The sequence below is a fragment of the Pagrus major genome, chromosome 14 (genome assembly GCF_040436345.1).
Source record: "Pagrus major chromosome 14, Pma_NU_1.0".
Taxonomy (NCBI): domain Eukaryota; kingdom Metazoa; phylum Chordata; class Actinopteri; order Spariformes; family Sparidae; genus Pagrus; species Pagrus major.
Genome location: NC_133228.1, coordinates 19,612,492 through 19,620,962, shown reverse-complemented (window position 1 = coordinate 19,620,962; position 8,471 = coordinate 19,612,492).

Here is an 8,471-nt window from a genome sequence, read left to right as displayed (position 1 = left end):
TACATTCATAAATATTTTATACTTCACACTGCTCTCATTTTAAAACAGGTTGAGGTTAACAGAAAACAAAATCTCACAGCATTACGCAACAGCTGACAAACAGAAATCGACATTTCTTCTGTGCACCCACAATAAAACTCAACTCCCTGAATTGATTCTGAGAAACGAGACTACTAGAAAAATGTGGGTGTGACAGCAGCAGGTTTGGTAAATCTGAAATTTTAACAGTGGTTCCCTACTTTTTTAGTCCAACCCTTTCATTGCATCTCTTCGATAAATGTAAGGTTCAATGCTGGTAATTGAGATCCAGGGATTTCCCAGGATTTCTCGCCAAAAATCCTGGAATTTGAAGATCTATCCTTGAAGAAAATTGACGCATAAGTAAAAGGCATCACCTTTAGTCCACAACCTGAACAGGTACCTCCAATAACCAGACGTCGGTACATATCCTCGTCTACTCACCAATGCCTGATCCGGCATTTGAGGCAATATCGGAGGTATTTCCGATACTGGTACTCGTATGGGAACAACCCTAAGAAGTACCCTGTTTCCAGGGTCAACTCCTGTAACAGAGTGCTGCAGGAATGAGTCCTAAAACCTGGAAATAAGTTAACATTTTTACACTTCCTGTTACCTCATCTATAAGTCAATGGGTGTTTTGAATGGGTCTTTGGTTAAACACCTTAAAAAAGCATTTATGTCTTTATAAATGGCGGTTGCTGACAAGTCGCTAAATGAGACTACAGAGGTTGTCGGGGACATTAAATGTCATCACCTCAAACATGGAGGTTCATCTACTCACTAGTCTGTCATTACAGGGGGACTTTATTTGGAAACTTTTCTGACTTTACAACTTATAGATTGATCAATTTATGGTCAAATGTGTGTAGTATAGAGTAGTAAGACACTTTGTAGGTGATGTTGAAGTCATGCAACCGCAATGATGTTCAGCCTAACGTTAGCTTTTTCATTTTGTTTCATTTAGGCTTCAGAAATCCTAAAAACTGGTGTTTATCTGATTATCTCGCTGAACAAAACGTGTCAGTATCAAAAACTTGTGTTTGCCACAGAGCTTATTTGCTGCGATAATTCAAAATCCAATTAAAAAAATCCTAAAGGCTTTTTCTCAAGGGAACCGGGGCGATGCTAACTTCTGGGTTCGCCTACAAAAATACGCCAGTGGTCCAAGCTCTTACTTGTTTGCGATTAATGTATCCATGTATGACACAATCACACACTTATTCTGTATCTACTTTTTCCAGCACTTCATCGATGCTACATCACATCTTTTGTTGAGTCAAAACTTGAAACCATTAATAAAAAATTCATGGCTTCACCACTGCATGAAAATATAAAATTCAAGATATCACGTCCACATGTCATACATGTCACTTTAAAACAGCCGAATACGAGATCTCAACTAGAATCTAAAGTAAAGTAAAGTCATGATGGTTTGAACTCTGCCTGTCTACATGATGTAAGTTAGTAATGATGGACCTGCCATGGAGTCCACGGGGTAGAAGCGGGTGGGAGAAATCAATAAGAGCGTGTAACTCGGCTGTAGCATGTGGTGAGGAGTTGCATCAGGTCCTGTCAAACGAGCACATCCAGTGGGAAGCTGCAGACTGAGCCACAGCAGAGAGAGGTCTGTGAAGTGCTCGGCGAACGCTGGAGTTTGTTAATCAGACAGAAGCATGCCTCTCTAGGCCTCTTGCTCATGTTTGTGTACTCCTGCTGAGAACAAAGGCAAATCAATTATTGCAATGTGGGCAAACATCAAGATAAAAATGACTCGGCCACGTTTTGACAGCTCCGTCTCCACTGCGTCCACCCCCTCCGACCCCGTACCATCTTATTTCTGCTCATTTAAATTACTTTCAAAGCGAGCGACCGGGGGAAAACCGAGGTCCGCTCTCGGTTGACAGTGACATTCTCAGAATATAAAAGACTCGATTTTTCCTTTTGTCTCTGTTGAGGCAGCAAATAATCTTGATGTCTGCAGAAGAAAGGCTGCGATGATAAATATGAAATGAATCATTGGCAATACATTTTCATTTAGTCCTTGGATTTGCTTTTCTTCTGCTGCACAGACTCTCTGGGCAATTGCCTTATCAAATAGCCACTAATACTGCTTTGGATCATTAGTCAAGTATCATGTTGACATTGTGTACGTGGCGCAGTGTTCATACCGTGCAGTTCCCAAAACATATTTTCATTTCTTGACCAAAAATGTGTACGACTGTTCGATAAGTCACAGGAATTCGAGCACCAGCAAAGATGAGTCCAATAAGAAATCATCATACATAACTTCACTTGAACTCTGCTCCCACCTGCTGTCTTCCAAAGAAAACTGCGAGAAGTGATCTGCTGAATCTTGGGGAAATTTTCCAAAACCAAATCATGCAATCAAAGCTTGTATCTAAACATAAAATGACACTTGACAAATGACAAAAAAATCATTGAAAACATCACAGATGAGAGAAAATAGGCACAAAACTTTCCCCCTCGCGTGGACTCAGGGATACAGCAGAACCTAATTGATTGCCGAGGGTCTCTGCAGTAATTATTACCAGATGCGGTAATTAGCACATGTGCCTGCATTCATACATACATGGACAGAGATGTATGCACATGCACACACACACACGCGCGCGCACGCACGCACATGCACACACACATGCACACACACACACACACACACACCTCCCCGTGTCTCATCTGCTCTGTTGCTACAGAGACTTTCCACAGAGCTACCCTTGTGATCAAGCAGCTCAAAATGGTGGTTAATGAAGTAGCAAATCCAAATCATTAGCATAATTAATATGGACTCCTGATTGCCTTTTGGGTATCTCTCCGCCTCTCCCCCCTCTAATCTATTATTGACTCCTTGTCTCGCGCATTACTTGAGCTTATGACTGATTTTCAGCAAATCTATAACTTATTTCCCCGGTTGTAGTTCAGCGATCATGTGACACGGAGGTTAGTCAGCTGTGAAATCAACCATCCCAAGGATTCCAACAAATTGAAAATCACTGTACATGTCTTGATTGAACATTTGCATTTGGGTCATTTTTGTGTCTTGGTTTAATAAGCTTTGTATATTGTAAAAAGGTAAGCACGTACAGTAATTGCCACAGGGGGCCAGAAGGGTTACACCCCCACCGATATGAGAAAATGGAAACGGGAGGTCATTTGTTATTTTCAATATTCAGCATTGAACTGACTCCCAACAAGCAGGAGGGTCACTGAATGCTGCTTCGTGTTGATTTACATGTCAACAAGCATCAGTGAACACATTTTTTGCCCTTCTGTAACCTCCCAGCACAGCAGTTGATCGATCACAGGTAGAGCACAGTCTGTTTGAAGTCACAAAATGTAACAGATTCAATATCATTCTGATGCTACAGAGACTGCTCTGCCTCAACTGTCTGTGATTTACAGAGTTTCCTGAAAGCAACCGGTAACTGCTGTGCACTGTAGCTGGAGGTTAGCTCTGTTAGCGGACTCTGCTCAGAGCGACACTGGGGACTGTTGATGTTTACACTGCTATCACAGCGGCTTTGGACCGCCGGGTGAAGGAGGTTTTCAGGTCCAGTGCTGGAACTAGCACCAAAACCAGAGCTGGGCGAGCAAGCAAAGGACAGAGACAGTGATCGAGCAAGAGGCAAGAGTACATTTCCGACTGGCTTTTTTAGTCGTTGGCGTGTTAAGCATGTTATAGCCCGGTTTTATTGTCTCTGGTTCATGTTAAGTTAGCTCGACATCACTGTTCTGAACTGTTTTCAGACTTGACTGCCGCAGGGCAAAAATACCTGAGCATGCATGTTTAGTTAAAAGGTGTGGACCACAAACAGTCTCGTTGCTGCAGGTGCAGTAAAAAGTTAAAAGCATCTAAAAACTTGTTTATGGATGAAACAGCGTGGAGCGTCCGTGCACTCGGCCATCATATTTAATTAATGGGAAATGTGGTGCAACTCCCGCACCTTGTGATGAAAAGTTGGACGTCTTTCAACTTCTAAAATACGCTAGAAAACCAAGATGTACGGCACAGGAGAGGAGCGCCTGCCAAGGTGTAGCGCTGTGCCGAAGGAAAACAATGTTTTTTGCTAAAGACATACTGTATGTTTTCAAGACATAACATTGTGATGATGTGCAAATTAATACAGAAACCTGGGGTTTGTGCAACAGTTGAAGTTCTACATAATGTTGCTTTAAAACGCAGCATATCTGAGGATATACTGCTGTGTTTCATTGTTGTCAGGAAAGGGGGGGGGGGAAACGCAGGTGCAGACCCAGGGGTGTCTCAAAGCTATCCCAGGGGGATAACCACAAAAATCACAGTAGCGATAGATTGGAAATGGGGGGGGGAAACAAAACAACGAAATTGTATAGAGCCACTACAGGCTTCCTTAAAGAAATAAAGCACCAAAAGTGATTAACTAAACCACCGCTGACTCAAAACCAAAATTATCCAGGAGACCCAGAAAACTCGAAATGAAAGGCAAAGGCTGCCCGCGAGACCTTTGATAACCAAAAAGGCTGGAGTCACAGCAAACTCTCCAGCACCAAGTTATTCACTGGGAAATATACACACAAAATTCTGAGTTGGGTGTTTTCAGACACACCGACAACAGGGAGAACCTCTCACTACCTCTGAAGGTGAGATAATGAGTCAGCACAGGGCACTGGAGAGGGTATATGAAGACTCCCCACACCTGGGCTTAATCACAGCCAATCAGTGCCACACACCTGACTGCAGTGAGTTGATTCTCTCACCACTCTCACAGAGCAAGATTGAGTGCCCTCACAATTGTATCTACTCATCATCTGGACGACGAGTTTTACTCTTAAGAGCTGAATGAACCAGTTGGTCTAAGCACACATACAACATTCAACATGCAAGATGGATGGATGGACGGATGCTCCTTGTATTTCTCACATTAGGTTAGCCGATCATAACACTGAGGAGGAACACAAAACACTCTGTATAGATCCATCTTTGAGCGGAGACAATGAACATCTGGCCCGGCCCTGTACAGACCCCCTGCAGGCCTCCAGAGCCAGAATAGCTATATAGCTTCTCCTTTTCACCCACTTCAAGTGAGCACAAATGGGCTGTAAACCTGCACAGCTACAGGAGCCAAATGTTTGTTTTAATATAGTGTTGGCGCAACAGGGTGATATGTAGGGGTCCTTAAATAATGGATAAGCAGAGGGGGGAGCAGAGCAGTACTTTCCTCTGAATGCATAGTGTTTTATTGTGGGTATTTATCGTGAATGAAGCACGTTTATGTAACTGCCTGCTCACTTTAACCGTTTATGTCACAACTTTAAAACAATCATGCACTCAAATAACCAGTTTAACAGGCAAACTAGGGACAGTTTACTCGGGTTAAGTTGTTTGCTCTGATAATAAGCTGTCGGTGCATTGCAGGTGGATGGATGTTATTCTCTGTATATGCTCTAGTACTTTGGATAAACTGTGAGAATGAAATCAGAGTGGTGGATGGGGGATAGAGGTTGTTTTCATATCAAGGAGTAATCAGTCTAGCATAAAGTTTTACCAGCGGCCCCAACAGTTGTCGAGTAAAGAGATATGGGCCTCTCCCTCCGCCTAACTGTCTTCTCTACATCTCTGTCAAAAAACAGAAAGAGTGAGGGAGAATAGATTAGGCTGGAGATTTACATCAGTATCAGTGTTTCCAAAGTCCATTGAGCAGCTATAGAAGGCCGCTGCAAGCATTTAAAAGCAGCCATTTGTGCTCCGGCATGCCTGTATACTGTACACATGCATAAGCATAAATCTCTTACGGGCTATTTACTTATCTGTCCCTCTTTGTTTGTACTTGGAGCTAATGTTCGATGAGCCCGATCCAAATCCCTCTGGACGCTTCAGCGCAAATGTTCCCAGCCGAACAGCCATTTGCAGAGAAATCGACGCAACCGCAATGCTATTAGGAACACTTTAATTGGATGTAAAAGCATATTCATTATTACTGTTGTGACGGCTGAGCACATCGAATGCAGCGTGGCTGCCAGCGATGGTGGTGCAGCGTGCCACATGAGCACTCAAAGACAGCCTGGGCAATTTGTCTGAAGACACAGCTCCTGTGCTGCGTTCGTACCTTCTGTTTCAAACACTTCTGTTGTCCACATAACTTTATTTTCAAACTTATTGCAGAGGCAGATGGAGGTTTAACCAACAGCCGCTCATTTTGGCGCCCAACGAGTCCAATACGATGATAAAAAATAGACAATAAAATAAGTTATTGATTGAAAATAACTCACCCAGGAGCCTTTTTACTCAACATAACTAATCCATAGTCATTAACACAGTTTCCAAATTCAGCTCATGCCCTCCACACATGTAAAGAATGTGTTGCAGGTAATTATGATCCCAATAAACCTCTGAAGCCTTTCAGCTACCTTCTTAGATCCTGTAATCAATCCACGAGCACAGAGCAATCTGTTCCATGTAGCTGGTTAATATTCCGATCAATAGGTGTATGCGATGTGCAATTAGATGTTTTGTTCGCTTATTTCATTTTGGAGACGTGAACGTCTTAGTCCTCATTTATAGTTTTTTCACGTAACCAGTACAAAAATGTAATATATGGCATACAGTGTGTGCGCCTGTATCAAGAGTAGGGCTGCCATTATATTACCTATAAGGCTCTATATGATTATAGCATACATACATTATATTATATTATATAGATAGATAGTTTAATTGCTCCTCAAGACATTGTTTTGACAGTGATGATGTTTTCAGACAGGGCCACACTGTTGAGTTCCTGTTCAACTACATCATGTTAGAATAGGCAGGGGATGTGATTTAAAGACGGGAGTACGGTGACTGGGGACAGACATGCTGAAGAGACAATCATGTGCAGAGAGGCATCTCAGAAAATCAAGCATGGGAGTGCAGCAGCTACAGGCGATGACAGACTGTCCTGAGTTACACTTCTGTCAGGGAGAACCAAAAAGATCGAGCTAAAGTGGCCGAGTTACAGTCCTGTCACCACAATTGGATTTTTGAGGAGTCGGGAAAGTGCTGCCTGGTTCAAATATTGGTTTCTGTTATGACATGTTGATGGCAGGCTGAGAGTTTTGTGTAAACAACACAAATCCATGGATGTACTGTGTCTGGTGCCAACAATGCATGTTTCAAAGATGTTTTTCTTAGCACAAATGAGACCCTCTGGTACCTGTACACCACCAAGTCCATACTTTTCAAAATGTACTTTCAGAATTAGTCCCAAAATGTTCATGACAATGGAAAGCAATGGGATGCTGCCACAGTCAAACCTATGTTTATGCTAAATTAAGTATAAGTAAGACAGTTATCTGACAGCATTAACACCCAACTATGTGGCTATACAGAGCTTTTTTAGCTTTTATAACACATTTATCTGTATGGGTTCAATCCGATCGTTCTCATCTGTCCAGTTCGGGGAGAAGCAGGCAACCATTTTCATTTGACAAACTCAGCCAACTGTCTTGCTAGCTGGCAACTAGACTAGACCAGAAAGTCAAGAAGAAGCTAAAGAGGCAAACAAGGACTGGATGGAGATTAAAACAGAGACAGAGTGAATATTGGATAACGTTTCTCTGTTTCTGCTGAATTTGCTAACACGTTAGCCCTAGGTCACGCTCTGTGTCCTCTGCTCTCTGTTGGCCTAAAAATCTACTAATGCAACTTTAAAAAGTGGCCACTCAGAGTGTTTTACAGAAGTTGTGAACTTCACTGGAAAACTTGCTGTACCGTATCCTTTCACAAAGACTTAAGAAGGACTTCTTTCAGCCATTTCTCTTAGTCGAAATGAATGAGGACACTGTACCCCCTCTGAGTGCTCAGATGGAGTGCGAGTAGCTCTGTAGCCTGTGGTGCAGTGAAATCTTTGAAAGATCTTCTTTGTTTTTCCTATTGATTCATTTGTTTTCTCAAGGCGCTGTTTGTCTGTCTGTGGCAGAGTGATAGAGGGAACTGAGTGACTAATAGTACAGGTGGCACCTGCGGCGAGCACCAAGTCCATTACGACAGCGCTGATGTCTCCACTTGTGTCGTCCCCTTTGACTAATGTCAGCATCTGCCATACTGCCATGCATTATGATCATCTCTCTTCTTGCCGTTCCTTGACAGTATGTCTCCGTCCTCTCTCCTCCGTCATAGTAGGAGCCAGTGAGGACTGAATAAGAGGAGCAAACTCTGTGCTGCTCTCTCCAACCCCTGTGTTTAATTAATGCACACTTTTAATGGAAGTTTCTGATGTTTGCGGTCCTCCCCGTGTGAAAAAAGAGATACTAGAAACTTAGAGAATGCACTCTTGAGGACTTGAAACAACAAGACAGAGTGAACATTCAGGAGCTTAATCATCTAGGACCACTGTGGCCTCAGTGGCAGAGTGCAGCCTCATTAAGACCAGCACAGTAGGCACATTAATGTCCTTCAGACACTGATACACGTCTTT